We start from the raw sequence: 15,031 nt of genomic DNA, 5'->3' as shown, positions 1-15,031 counted from the left end.
AAAGGCCACAGGTTGTGTGACTGTTTCCATACAGTGTCCAATTTCCACTTTCCATACAAAATCCAATTTTAGATATGTCCAGAATAGGCAAGTCTATAGCGAGTGGATTCATGGTTGCTTAGGGGTAGGGGAATGAGGATTGTGGGGGTGAATGCTACGGGGCATGAGGTTTCTTTAGGGGAGTGATGAAAATGTTCTAAAATTGTGGTGTGTGGTGATGGTGGCACAACTCTCTGAATAGACTAAAAGCCACTAAAATGTACACTTTTTTTTTTTTTCGAGAGAGGGTCTTGCTCTGTCACCCAGGTTGGAGTGCAGTGGCACGATCAATGCCCACTGTAGCCTCCATCTCCCGGGCTCAGGCAATCTTCCCATCTCAGCTCCCCAAGTAGCTAGGACTATGGGTGTATGCCACCATGTCCAGCTAATGTTTGTATTGTTTATAGATAGGAGGTCTCCCTATGTTGCCCAAGCTGGTGTCGAACTCCTGGGGTCAAGTGATCCTCTCTCCTTGGCCTTCCAAAGTCCTGGGATCACAGATATGAGCCACCATGCTCAGCCAGAAGTATACACGTTAAATAGGCAAATTGTAGGCCAGGCGCGGTGGCTCAGGCCTATAATCCCAGCACTTTGGGAGGCCGAGGCAGGTGGATCACGAGGTCAGGAGATCGAGACCATCCTGGCTAACATGGTGAAACCCTGTCTCTACTAAAAAAATACAAAAAATTTAGCCGGGCCTGTTGGCAGGTGCCTGTAGTCCCAGCTACTTGGGAGGCTGAGGCAGGAGAATGGTGAATGAGCTGAGTGAGCCACTGCACTCCAGCCTGGGTGACAGAGCCAGACTCCGTCTCAAATAAATAAATAAATAAATAAATAGGCAAATTTTATGGTATATGAATTATATCTCTTTAAAGCTGCTTAAAAAATAGACAAGATATACCATTATTTGAGTTGAGAGGTGCCTGTAGGGGCACAGCATCAGGTACTCAGCCCTGTTGTGTTCAAGGAGGGCTGCCTGGAGGAGGTACTAGCCACACTCTCCTGTGTAGGATGAATTAGCTTGATAAAGTGGATGGTGGTGGGCAGGTGTTCATGCAGAGGGAACAGCATGTGCTAGAGCTGGTGGTGAGAGATTGCTGTGGGGGACGTTTCCTGGCTGCCTCTCTGGCCTTTATCCCTTTTTATTATTTATTTTTTTGAGACAGAGTCTCACTCTGTCACCCAAACTAGAGTGCAATGGCACAATCTCAGCTCACTGCAACCTCTGCCTCCAGGGTTCAAGTGATTCTCGTACCTCAGTCTCCTGAGTAGCTGGGATTACAGGTGCGCACCACCATGCCTGGCTAATTTTTTTTTTTTTTTTTTTTTTTGTATTTTTGTAGAGATGGGGTTTCACCATGTTGCCCAGGCTGGTCTTGAACTCCTAACCTCAAGTAATCCACCCTCCTTGGCCTCCCAAAGTGCTGGGATTACAGGTGTGAGCCACTGCACCTAGCCCTTTCTTCCCTATTCTCGACTGGACCTCACATTCTTCAGGCTTGTGGTTTAGGTGGGACTGACCCCTACTCCTAGCTCTAAGCTTGGGCCTTGATTGGCTGAAGCTTATCAACACACCCCTTTTCTTCCCTCCTTGCCCCTTGTGTTGATTGGTTCAAGAACAGACAAACGGCCCCCTTCAGGCCCATCTGGGCCAATGAGACCCAGTTCCTAAGACTTGATTGGCAGGGTCAGGGGTCGGGAAGAAGTGGGTCATTTTCAGCAAGATATGAACACCGAATAGAAGCCCTAAGCTGCTGCCTTCAGCCAAGTGGAGTGCCTTCCTGGGAACGGCTCCACTACGAAGGAAGCAGAGCCAGACATGCAGAGAGGAAAACCAGATTCTCTTATAGCCTGTGAACCCTGGATCAAGCCTTGCCTGAAGGCATTGTTGCTGGACTCAAGTTTCATGAGTCAAAAAGTTCCCTTTTTGCTTTATCCAGTTTGGGTCAGGTTTTCTGTTGCTGTAAAGTGCTTTTGCAGATAATTGTTACTGGAAAGGGGTCCAGATCCAGACCCCTAGAGAGGGTTCTTGGATCTTGCACAAGAAAGAATTTGGGGTGAGTCCATAAAATGAAAGCAAGTTTATTAAGAAGGTAAAGGAATAAAGAATGGCTACTCCGTAGGCAGAACCGCCCCAAGGGCTGCTGGGTTTTGTTGTTGTTGTTGTTGTTGTTGTTGTTGTTGTTTTTGTTTTGTTTTGTTTTTGAGATGGAGTCTTGCTCTGTCGCCAGGCTGGAGTGCAGTGGCGTGATCTTGGCTCACTGCAACCTCCACCTCCCAGGTTCAAGTGATTCTCCTGCCTCAGCCTCCCCAGTAGCTGAGACTATAGGCGTGTGCCACCAAGCCCAGCTAATTTTTGTATTTTTTTTTTTTTTTTTTTTTTTGAGACGGAGTCTCGCTCTGTCGCCCAGGCTGGAGTGCAGTGGCGCGATCTCGGCTCACTGCAAGCTCCGTCTCCCGGGTTCATGCCATTCTCCTGCCTCAGCCTCCCGAGTAGCGGGGACTACAGGCGCCCGCTACCACGCCCGGCTAATTTTTTTTTTTTTGTATTTTTAGTAGAGACGGGGTTTCACCGTGTTAGCCAGGATGGTCTCGAGCTCCTGACCTCAGTTGATCCGCTTGCTTTGACCTCCCAAAGTGCTGGGATTACAGGCGTGAGCCACCGCACCCAGCCTGGTTGCCCATTTTTACGGTTATTACTTGATGATATGCCAAACAAGGGGTGGAGTTATTCATGCCTCCCCCTTTTAAATCCTAGAGGGTAACTTTCTGTCATTGTCATGGCATCTGTAACCTGTCATGGTGCTGGTGGGAGTGTAGCAGTGAGGACGACCAGAGGTCACTCTCGTCGCCATCTTGGTTTTGGTGGGTTTTGGCCGGCCCCTTTACTGCAACCTGTTTTATCAGCAAGGTCTTTATGGCCTGTATCTTGTGCCGACCTCCTGTGTCATCCTGTGACTCAGAATGCCTTAATCGTCTGGGAATGCAGCCCAGTAGGTCTCAGCCTTACTTTACCCAGCCCCTATTCAAGATGGCGTTGCTCTGGTTCAAACACCCTGACAGAAGGAGCACACGAGGCGTCGGGGAGCCTGAGGGTCTTCACAGTCTCCCTGGAGCATCTGGGGGGACTCCCCAGATAATGTTGGCGCAGAATTCTGAAAGAGGAGAAGGGGGTAATTAGGGAAGGAAGGGCAGGGCTGTCACAGGGAGGACTGAGACAAAGTGTCCCTCCTGAGAATCTGCGGAGGAATTCATTCATCACAGTGGCAGCCTAAGAGTGCCCTGCAGGCAGGCAGGCAGGCAGGGAGCCAGGTGGGACGCATTAGCGAGGGCCGCAACCCCAAGCCAACACCGAGAGCGTAAGAGGGGGCTGAGCTGGCACTGCCCCTAGACTAGCTCATCCTCCCATCTTGTTCTTTTTTTTTTTTTCTGAGATGGAGTCTCGCTCTGTCATCCAGGCTGGAGTGCAGTGGCACAATCTCGGCTCACTGCAACCTCTGCCTCCTGGGTTCAAGCGATTCTCCTGCCTCAGCCTCCTGAGTAGCTGGGATTACAGGCACACACCACCATGCCCGGCTAATTTTTGAATTTTTAGTAGAGACAGGGTTTTACCATGTTGGCCAGGCTGGTCTCGAACTCCTGACCTCAGGTGATCCGCCTGCCTCGGCCTCCTGAAGTGCTGGGATTACAAGCATGAGCCACTGCACCCGGCACCTCCCGTCTTATTCTAAGGTGAGGTCCAAGGGGATCACCCAGGAGCCCTGGCTGGGGAGTCTGGGTGTGCTGTCTCCTGGACCAAGCCCTTTCCAGCTACCACTCTGGGTTTTGGCTGGAAGCAAACCTTCCAGGCCTGAGCCCGGGATAAGGCTGATTTTGTTGTTTTTGAGAAAAAGCTCCTTTGCTTCAACTAGAGTTCCCATTCTAGAGGGCTCCTTTGCCCTCCCTGCTTTTCGGCGAGTTTGCCTCTTTCTCCTGCCTTTTTACTGTCCAGGCCTCAGAAAATCCATCAGCAGGTGGCTGCATTGATTTTTAATCATGTTTTACCTCTGTGGAATGAGTCTCTCTGGACCCTTTGGAGCTGCTCTGAGCATCTGGGATCCAGAGCGTCTTGCACTGGGCAATTCAGACAGAATTATGAACAACGGTGCATTACTCTTCTGGAGGGGCCTGCTGGGAGCCTTGTCCACGTGGCAAAGCAGGGGAGTGTCTAGGGCCACTCAGGAGGCAAAGGGCCCAACTGTTGCAGGGCCTTCCAGGCTAAGGGCTGAACCTCACCCTCCGACCTGTAGACCATCAGAGACAGCTGGTAACCACTGGCGCGTAAGTCACCCCCAAGCCACCAGCCCATTTGGAAGATACTTAAACCTACATATTCCCTTCTCTCTAGTCTATTTTCATTCTGTCCCTCAGCCCTCTGAAGGGCACCCAGTGGCTGGCAAGACCCTGTCACCAGCTTGGTATTGAGAGGTGTCTTAGTCTGTGTGGGCTGCTATGGCAAAATACCATAGACTGAGTGGCTTATAAACAACAGAAACTTATTACTCACGGTTCTGGAGGCTGGGAAGTCTAAGACCAACGTGTCTGCAGATTCCATGTCTGGTGAGGTCCTGTTCCTCATGGCCATCTTCTCACTGTAACCTCACATGGCAGGATTTCTCTGGGGCCTCTTATTTATTTTTTGAGACAGAGTCTCACTCTGTCACCCAGGCTGCAGTACAGTGGCACGATCTCAACTCACTGCAACCTCTGCCTCCTGGGTTCAAGTAAGTTTCCTGTCTCAGCCTCCTGAGTAGCTGGGACTACAGGCACATGCCACCACGTCTGGCAATTTTTTGTATTTTTAGTAGAGACAGGGTTTTACCATATTGGTCAGGCTGGTCTCGAACTCCTGACCTCAGATGATCCACCCACCTCAGCCTCCCAAAGTGCTGGGATTACAGGCGCGAGCCACCGCGCCCGGCTGGGACCTCTTTTTAAGGGCGCGAATCCCATTTGTGACAGCTCCATCCTCACGACCTGATCACTTCCGAAAGGCCCCACCTCCTCATACCGTCATCTTGGGAGTCAGTATTTCAACATAGGAATTTAGGGGAGGCCGGTTTGGTGGCTCATGCCTGTAATCCCAACACTTTGGGAGGAAGAGGCGGGATGATAGCTTGAGCCCAGGAGTTCAAGACCAGTCTGGACAACATAATGAGACCCTGTCTCTATATGTTAAAAAAAAAAAAAAGAAAGAGGCCGGGTGCAGTGGCTCACGCCTGTAATCCCAGCACTTTGGGAGGCCGAGGCAGGCAGATCACGAGGTAAAGAGTTCGAGACCAGGCTGGCCAACATGGTGAAACCCCTTCTCTACTGACAATACAAAAAATTAGCTGGACATGGTGGTGCATACCTGTAGTCCCAGCTACTCAGGAGGCTGAGGCAGAAGAATCACTTGAACCTGGGAGGCAGAGATTGCAGTGAGCCGAGATTGTGCCACTGTACTCCAGCCTGGGTGACAGAGAGTGAGACTCCGTCTCAAAAAAAAAAAAGAAAAGAAAAGAATGAAAAAGGAATTTTAGGGGAACACAAATATTCAGTCCATCACAGCATATTTCCTTCCAGTGGAGCAGGGCTGAGGACCACGAGGAGCGGGAGAAGCTGGGTGGTCAAGAGCTAGAGAGAGGCCAGTCTCCATGGACTGCCCCCCATTTTTGCCTCTTCTTCCACTTCCTGTCCCCGACCTGGAACCCAGCTCTGGGCAAAGGCAATTGGGTATTGCTGTTGTTGCTGGACAGGAATGGGGGCTGAGGAGCTGCTCCACTCCCCCATCTCCATATTTCACCTGTTGGGAGAATAGGAGGAGGGGCTGGGTCACTAGGTTGGGTGCATTTCAGAGCCCAGGGAGCAGATACCATTGTTTTGCAAATGAAGCCCAGGGAGGTAGGGGGCTGTCCCAGACCTCCTGCCTTGCTGCAAGTCCTAGAGAGTGTTCCAGAACTTCACCTAGGCCTCTAAACTCTCAGCCCTGTGCCCTCACCTGGGGCTTTTCGTACATCCTATTTTTTTCTTTTTTCTTTTTTTTCCGAGACAGAGTCTTGCTCTGTCATCCAGGCTGGAGTGCAGAGGCGTGATCTCGGCTCACTGCAACTCCATCTCCCAGGTTCAAGCGATTCTCCTGCCTCAGCCTCCTGAGTAGCTGGGATTATAGGCACCACTATGCCTTATTTTGTTTTTTTTTTTTTTTTTGAGACGGAGTCTCGCTCTGTCACCAAGCTGGAATGCGGTGGCACGATCTCAGCTCACTGCAACCTCTGCCTCCTGGGTTCAAGCGATTCCCCTGCCTCAGCCTCCCGAGTAGCTGGGACTACAGGCACATGCCAACACGCCTAATTTTTTTTTTGTATTTTAGTAGAGATGGGGTTTCACCATGTTGGCCAAGATGATCTCAATCTCCTGACCTTGTGATCCGCCCGCCTTGGCCTCCCAAAGTGCTGGGATTACAGGCGTGAGCCACCGGCTAATTTTTGTATTTTTACTAGAGACAGGGTTTCACCACGTTGGCCAGGCTGGTCTTGAACTCCTGACCTCAGGTGATCCACGCACCTCGGCCTCCCAGAGTGCTGTGATTACAGGTGTGAGCCACCGTGCTCAGCGATTTCAGGCTTTTTATATCACACAGTGAGCCCAGCATGCACAGAGAGGGGCTCAGACAAGCCTGACTTGAATCCTTTATGGCCGGTCACCAGCTGTGTGACCTGGTCCCCAGCTCCTCAACCTCTCTGGGCCTTGCTGCCTAACCCACAGGATCCTGCAAAGGCTCAGCGAGCTGATGCACAGGGAGTACGTGGCGCCCTGCCTGGCACACAACCAGGCGCAGTAAGTGGTAGCTGCCATTGTTGTCGCTGGACTTACTAATTACCGAGGCTACGCCAAATTCAAGTCTAAAAACAAGAGCCGCTAAAGGACTCCAGAGAAGGCAGTGTGTCCTGCTTTCTCTCCGGGTCAATTCTGATGCCTCAAGACTGGCCCCCAATTTAGAACTGTTTTGTTTGTTTTTTTGTTTGTTTTGAGACAGAGTCTTGCCCTGTTGCCCAGGCTGGAGTGCAGTGGTGTGATCTCGGCTCACTGCAACCTCCGACTCCTGGGTTCAAGCGATTTTCCTGCCTCAGCCTCCTGAGTAGCTGGGATTACAGGCTCGTACCACCATGCCCAGCTAATTTTTGTATTTTTAGTAGAGACGGGGTTTCCCCATGTTGGTCAGGCTGGAACTTAGAACTGTTACAGCACACACTGTCTCAGCTGGACGGAACCTTGAAGCCCCTCATTGTACAGACAGGGAAATCGAGGCCCAGAGAGTGAGAGCGATTGTCTAAGTCTGCACCAGAGGTTAGTGGGTTTGGAGCCCAGATAGTTGCCTGGGATTATTGGATTCCACGTGTGGCTGACCTTAAGGATGGACTTCATGTCATTGCCAAAGGGCAGCTGGGGGTGGGGGACCGAAGAGGCCACGTCCACCCATTCAGCATTGTTGTTGTGGCTTCACTTTCAGTTGGGCATGGGGCAGGCGGCAGTGACAAGACACACACAGCCCTGCCCTCATGGGGTGGGGCTCCTGGATTGGCCCACATATAACTCATGTATGGGGGCTGAGACCCTGGGAGAACTGGGCCAGGACCTATCCCTTGTATCTGTCTGGGGGAGTCCATGTCTCAGACCCGGCTTGGGAAACCAGCAGGTGTCACCCTAACGGGCAGTGCTGGGACAGGCCAGATGGTGGGCAGCTCCCTGGCACCAGAGTGCGGAAGGGCTCCAGGGCCTGGCTCCTCCTCCCAGCTCATGGTCTGAGCATCTCTGAGCTTGACCCTGGGAGAGCCCGCTGCTTGGAGGCTCAACTAGGAACCTGGTCAAAGCATCCACCCCACACCGGGAGGAGCAAGCCCCAGTTCACCTTCTCCCATCTGTAAGATGAGCACATTGGACCTGGTGGTCTTTGAAGTGTACCTCCCAGCTTTGAAGGCTCTTGAATCCTATGATAGATGGTATTTGGGGTGACTGCCCAGCACCCCCTTTCCTGAGGGTAGACCTCTGGAGCCATAACGACATGATCCCACCCTCATTGACCACAGCTGATGGACTGTGCCAAACAACTGGCTCATGTGGGCCATTCAGATCCTCCCTCCCAGATTCGGGCACTGTGACTCAGCCATCAGTCTGGTGGGCACGTGAGCTGGGGGGAAGGTGAGATCCAGGCGGGGGCAGAGGCTCAGGGAAAGCTGTCTACAGAGACAGAAACTGCCCTGATAGCTGGGGTCCCGGGACTTTTCATTTAGCCTCTCCCCACCATTCATTCCCCATACTTGCAGACAAAGCACCTAAGTTACTTTGAGGCACCTCTCCGGCCCCCGCCCCTCCCGCCCCACCTACTAGGAGCAGCCTTGGTGAAACTGTCTAGCAAGCTACCCTGCCTACTTCCTGTCCGGTGTGGTCCTGTGACCCCTGCATACCCTCTCCTGGGACTTATGTATTTATTTATTTACGTTTTTGAGACGGAGTCTCGCTCTGTTGACCAGGCTGGAGTGCAGTCGTGGGATCTTGGCTCACTGCAACCTCTGCCTCCTGGGTTCAAGCGATTCTCGTGCCTCAGCCTCCTGAGTAGCTGGGATTACAGGCACCTGCCACCATGGCCAGCTAATTTTTGTATTTTCAGTAGAGATGGGATTTCACCACATTGGCCAGGCTGGTCTCAAACTCCCGACCTCAAGTGATCCACCCACCTCGGCCTCCCAAAGTGTTTTGATTACAGGTGTGAGCCACCATGCCCGGCCTCCTAGGACTGAATTTTGAGCAAACGGCTACACAGAGGGAGGAGAATGGCCAGGGCCAATGGCTGTGTCCTGAACTGACAGTCTGGAGACCCCGTGCCCTTGTTCCTGCTGTGTCGACCCCAGATCCTGCAGATTCCCAGGCCCTGCCCTTCCTCCTCTCCTGAGCGCTTCCACAGGCACGTTGCCAATTCTGCTGCCACCTTTGGTCTCTGTTGCAGGCCACCCTAGAGCCTGGGTGGTTGGAGAGAGGAACCAGCTCCCTCCCAGTGGCTGTCCTCACTGTGGGTGCCCTGGCTGGCTCTCCTGCCCTTCTACTAAGTTCTCCTTTTTGCTTCACTGGCTTGGGAGCTTCTAGCCTTGCAAACAAAGATTCCCTGGCCTTCCCTCAGACACACGAAAACCATGAGTGAGAAAATGACAGGCGCTGGGGAACATAGCCGGCTCCCCTGGCCCCCGGGAGAGTCTGTACAGCTCAGCCCATCACTGCCCCATGCTGGGATACCAGGAGGCCTCACCGAAGCCTCGATACTCACTGGGGAAGGTGAAGTTCATAGAGGGCATGTCTTCCCCAGGAAGCAAGAGGCTGCGAGGACCAGAACACACTGCCTGATGGCTCCCTGGAAAGAGAGCAAAGAGGTCCCTTCTCACACGCAGGGCACCTAAGAAAACTGAGGAGGGGCCGGACATGGTGGCTCACGCCTGTAATCCCAACACGTTGGGAGGCTGAGGTGGGCAAATCACCTGAGGTCAGGAGTTCAAGACCAGCCTGGCCAACATGGCAAAACCCTGTCTCTACTAAAAATACAAAAATTAGCCGGGCATGGTGGTGCACCTCTGCAATCCCAGCTACTCCAGACGGGCCATGCCGGGAGCGGAGGGCCAAGGGCTGTGGTCAGCCCGCTCCAGCAGGAGGACATGAGCCAGGCCTGTCCAGAGGGCTTCTGCATCCTCTTCTGGAATGCGGACCAGGGAGGTACCTGTTTCATGCCCAGGAGGTCATGATAGTGCCTATCAGCGTTAAATGCCATCTGGTCCTCGCAAGGAGCCCCGTCCCCTGGTTCACTAGCTTGGGGGTGCCCCCAGGTCAGGGTTTCCCCAGTGTGGGGTGGACACCCCCAGTGACCTAGGAGACAGTGATGTCAGGGATCACACAGCCTCGTACCACACAAGTTTGTGCCACTGTACTCCAGCCTGGTGACAGAACAAGACACTGTCTAAAAAAAAAAAAAAGAAAAAAAAGGAAACTGAGGAGGGAGGCCTTTGTCCCTCTCCAGATGGACTTTGCATCTGTCTCTCAACAAGCAGGCTGCATGTTTATTCACAAATGCACTCGGCTCGGCAGCTCCATGTAATGACTGCTTCTCCCATGCAGGAGAGGCCAGCTTCAAGGTCCACAGCAGGCACCCGGGGCACCTCCATCCCCACTTACCACGGAGGAAACCGAGGCTCAGGGGCCACACGCCCAGCCCCGGCCCCACAGCCAGGACTAGCACTCAGACTGCTGGTGTGGGGGCCTTTCCACAGGAAGTTTGGTGACATGGTTTCTTTTTCTTTCTTTGTCAATAATAAGTATTATAAGAATATTGCCAAAACAAATATATTATTGTTTGTCAGTATTAATAGCCAGGTTTTACTAAATAGTGCTAAGCATTCTACACACATCACTTAACTCTCATAACAACCCTTGGGGGGGTGGGTGGTATTTTTATTATCCCTACTTTCCGGATGAGAAAACTGAGGCTTAAGGAGTTTAAGCGACTTACCTAAGGCCACACAACAAATAAGTGCAGTCCGGCTCCAGGGCCTGTGCTAACTAACCCGTGTTCCACTCTGTTTTTCTCTCGCACAACAAAAAAACAAGGACTGGCCAGGGGGCCCAGTAAGACTGTGACCACCATGGCGGACAGCTCTGATGTGCGGGGATGCCCATCTCCTGGTCCTGTCTGAACACAGACTTGCAAATTGCCATTTGCCCTGAGTGGGGAATGATGTACTCCAGGGGAAGTCAGCCTGCCACCTGGCAGGCGAGGTGGCTGGGAGACACTATAGAATTCTCCCTAAGGGAGCACAGAGACACCTGTGCCCCAGCTGACTCCTCCTCCCCAGTGACCATGATTGACAGCATAAGGGATCGAGCCACTCCCTCCAGCTGATTCTGTCTTGCCTCCCATTCCTCCCGACATAATGGTCCAGCAGCCACTACCCATGGGCTGGAGTTGGCAGCCTGCTGAAGAGGATGGTGGGGACAAGCGAGAACCAGCTCAGCGGGAGCCGGTGCGTGGTTACTGAGCTCCTGCTGTGGGCTGGCCACCTGCCGATGTGACATCAGAAGCTGAAGGAGCTGGTTGCTGGGTGGGCTCTCTCCACCACTGTCCATCCTGTGAATTTCAGCACTGTATTAGTCTGTTCTCATGCTGCTGATAAAGACATACCCGAGACTGGGTAATTTATAAAGGAAAGAGGTATAATGGACTCACAGTTTCATGTGACTGGGGAGGCCTCACAATCACGGTAGACGGCAAAAGGCACATTTTACATGGCGTCAGGGAAGAGAGAATGAGCTGAGTGAAAAGGGAAACCCTTTATAAACACATCAGATCTTGTGAGACTTACTACCAGTATGAGGGGAACCACCTCCATGATTCAATTATCTCCCACCAGGTCCCTCCCACAACACATGGGAATTATGGGAACTACAATTCAAGGTGAGATTTGGGTGGGGACACAGCCAAACCACATCAGGTACATTCCACAGACCTACTCGGGAGGCTGAGTGCTTCACTCCCTTCACCTGAGCCTCCCGCTGGGGTTTAATGTCACTCCACTCACCTGTAGGAAATGCTCTCTTCACTCCCCAGTATCTTCTCCCAGGGGAGCAGGGACTCATACAACAATGGGCTCCTCGTGGTTCTTCTTATTTTTTTAGAGTTGGGATCTCTCTCTGTCACCTAGGCTGGAGTGCAGTGGTGTGATCACGGCTCACAGCAGCCTCCTTGAACTCCCAAGTTCAAGCAATCCTCCTGCCTCGGCCTCCTGAATAGCTGGGACTACAGGCACGCCACCAAACCCTGCTAATTTTTAAAAACTATTGAGATGGGGTCTTGTGCTATGGCCCAGGCTGGAAGGCAGTGGTGCAATCATGGCTTATGATTCTTCAGCCTCAAACTTCTGGCCTCAAGCGATCCTCCTGACTCAGCCTCCTGAGTCACTGGGATGATAGGTGTGAGCCACTGAGCCTGGCTTTCCTCATGGTTATTTATTCCATAAGACATTGGTTCTTCAGTATGCTAAAAGGAGTTTTAAAAGAATGTCCTACCCAAGTAAGTGTGGAAAATACTTCATTAAATAACACAGATTTCTTTCCTGCAGGACTTCTCAGAGCATTTACTATGCTAATGTGCATTGTGACTGGTCAACAGGGTGCTTATAGTATGGGATGCTCCCTAAAAACATTTGACAAGGGAATTTGTTTCCACACAGGACATGTATACCACAAAGACTGGTTTTTCTTCAGAAGATACTGGATTATATACTTTTGACAATCTTTCTTTTAAATTTGGAGAACAAAATATGATCTAAAACTACTTAATTATTAATAAAATACAGTGTTGGCCAGGTGCAGTGGCTCATGCCTGTAATCCCAGCACTTTGGGAGGCTGAGTTGGGTGGATTGCTTGAGTTTAGGTCAAGACGAGCCTGGGCAACATAGTGAGACCCCGACTCTTAAAAAACAAAATAAAGGCTGGGCACAGTGGCTCACACCTGTAATCCCAGCACTTTGGGGGGCTGAGGCGGGCAGATCACGTGGTGGTGGGCACCTGTAGTCCCAGCCACTTGGGAGGCTGAGGCAGGAGAATGGCCAGGACCCAGGAAGCGGAGCTTGCAGTGAGCCGAGATCACGCCACTGCACTCCAGCCTTGGTGACAGAGCAAGACTGTCTCAAAAAAAGAAAGAAAGAAAGAAAGAAATACAATGTGACAAACACGGTGGCAGGTGCCTGTAAATCCCATCTACTTGGGAGGCTGAGACAGGAAGATTGCTTGAGCCTAGGAGTTTGAGACCATCCTGGACAACATAGTGAGACCCCGTCTCAATTTTAAAAAAGGACAGACAGGCCGGGTGAGGTGGCTCATGCCTGTAATCTCAGCACTTTGGGAGGCTGAGGAGTCCACTTTGGGTGGACTGCTTGAGCCTAGGAGTTTGAGATCAGCCTGGATAAGATGGCGCAACCCCATCTCTACTAAAAATACAAAAACTAGCTGGGCATGGTGGCGTGTGTCTGTAGTCCGAGTTACTCAGGAGGCTGAGGTGGGAGGATCACTTGAGCCTGGGAAGTCAAGGCTGCAGTGAGCTGTGATTATACTGTGCTATAGCCTGGGAAACAAGAGTGAGATCATGTCTCAAAAAAAAAAAAAAAAAAAAAAGAGAGACAGAGAAAAGAAATATAATGTAAGCACATCTGAAGTTGTTTTTTGTTTTGTTTTGTTTTGTTTTGTTTTGTTTTGAGACAGGGCCTTGCTCTGTCACCCAGGCAGGAGTGCAGTGGTGCGATCTGGCTCACTGCAACCTCCATCTCCCAGGTTCAAGCGATTCTCATGCCTCAGCCTCCCGAGTAGCTGGGACTACAGGAGCCTGGCATCACACCCGGCTAATTTTTCTATTTTTTGTAGAGACAGGGTTTCACCATGTTGCCCAGGCTGGTCTCAAACTCCTGAGCTCAAGTGATCCGCCCACCTCAGCCTCCCAAAGTGCTGGGATTATGGGCGTGAACCACCGTGCCTGGCTGTTTTTTTGTTTTTTGAGACGGCGCTTCACTCTTTTGGCCCAGGCTCTAGTGAAATGGAGTGAGCTTGGCTCACTGCAACCTCTACCTCCCAGGTTTAAGCGATTCTCCTGCTTCAGCCTCTCGAGTAGCTGGGATTACAGGTGTGCACCACCACACCTGGCTAATTTTGTATTTTTAGTAGAAAAGAGATTTTACCATGTTGCCCAGGCTCGTCTCGAACCCCTGACCTCAGGTGATCTGCTGACCTCAGGTGATCCACCCGCCTCAGCCTCCTGAAGTACTGGGATTATAGGCGTGAGCCACCTCGCTTGGCTGTTTTTTTATTTTTTGAGATGGAGCTTTGCTCTTTTGGCCCAGGCTCGAGTGAAATGGCACAATCTTGGCTCACTACAACCTCTGCCTCCTGGGTTTAAGCGATTCTCCTGCCTCAGCCTCCCAAGTAGCTGGGATTACAGGCGTGCCACACACCCAGCTAATTTTGTATTTTTAGTAGAGAAGGGATTTCACCACTTTGGCCAGGCTGGTCTTGAACTCCTGATCTCAGGTGATCCACCCACCTTGGTCTCCCCAAGTGTTGGGATTACATGCGTGAGCCACTGCGCCCGGTATTTTTCTTTTCTTTTCTTCTTTCTTTTTCTTTTCTTTTCTTTTTTTTTTTTTTTTGAGATGGAGTCTCGCTCTGTAGCCCAGGTTGGAGTGCAGAGGCACGATCTCAACTCACTGCAGCCTCTGCTTCCCAGGCTCAAGCGATTCTGCTGCCTCAGCCTCCTGAGTAGCTGGGATTACAGGCATGCACCACCACGCCCAGCTAATTTTTATATTTTTAGTAGAGACAGGGTTTCACCATGTTGGTCAGGCTGGTCTCGAACTCCTGACCTCATGATCCGCCCACCTCGGCCTCCCAAAGTGCTGGGATTACAGGTGTGAGCCACCACGCCCGGCCGTTTTCTTTTTTTTTGAGACAGGGTTTCACTGTGTCGCCCAGACTGGAGTGCAGTGGCGAGATCTTGGCTCACTGCAACCTCTGCCTCCCAGGCTCAAGCCATTCTCCTGCCTCAGCCTCCCAAGTACCTGGGATTACAGGCATGTGCCACTACCACCCGGCTAATTTTTGTATTTTAAGTAGAGATGGGGTTTCTCCATGTTGGCCAGGCTGGTCTTGAACTCCTGACCTCAGGTTGATCCACCCGCCTCGGCCTCCCAAAGTGCACATCTGAAATTTTAAACTTCCTAGTTGGCACATTAGCAAAAACTTTTAAAAGGTGAAATTAATTTTAATGCTATATATTTAGCCCATTACATCTGAAACATTTATCAATTCGATATATAACGAAAATAAAAATACATTAATTAGGTGGTTTTTATTCCTTTCCTTGTACAGGAAGCTTTGGAATCGGTG

The 15,031-nt window shown here is 51.3% G+C and overlaps 1 long non-coding RNA gene across 1 annotated transcript; it reads right to left on the bottom strand.

The window, feature by feature from the left end:
- Positions 1-2,101: 2,101 nt before the first annotated feature.
- Positions 2,102-7,927, bottom strand: LOC129398731 (uncharacterized). Its single transcript, XR_008626644.1, has 2 exons — positions 4,586-7,927; positions 2,102-3,194 (listed from the first exon to the last, which is right to left on the bottom strand). It is a non-coding gene; the product is annotated as an uncharacterized LOC129398731 (long non-coding RNA).
- Positions 7,928-15,031: the final 7,104 nt, after the last annotated feature.

The sequence above is a fragment of the Pan paniscus genome, chromosome 11, assembly GCF_029289425.2.
Source record: "Pan paniscus chromosome 11, NHGRI_mPanPan1-v2.0_pri, whole genome shotgun sequence".
NCBI lineage: Eukaryota > Metazoa > Chordata > Mammalia > Primates > Hominidae > Pan > Pan paniscus.
The sequence above is the reverse complement of the archived record's forward strand: the minus strand, read 5'-3'. Positions and strand labels throughout refer to the sequence as shown.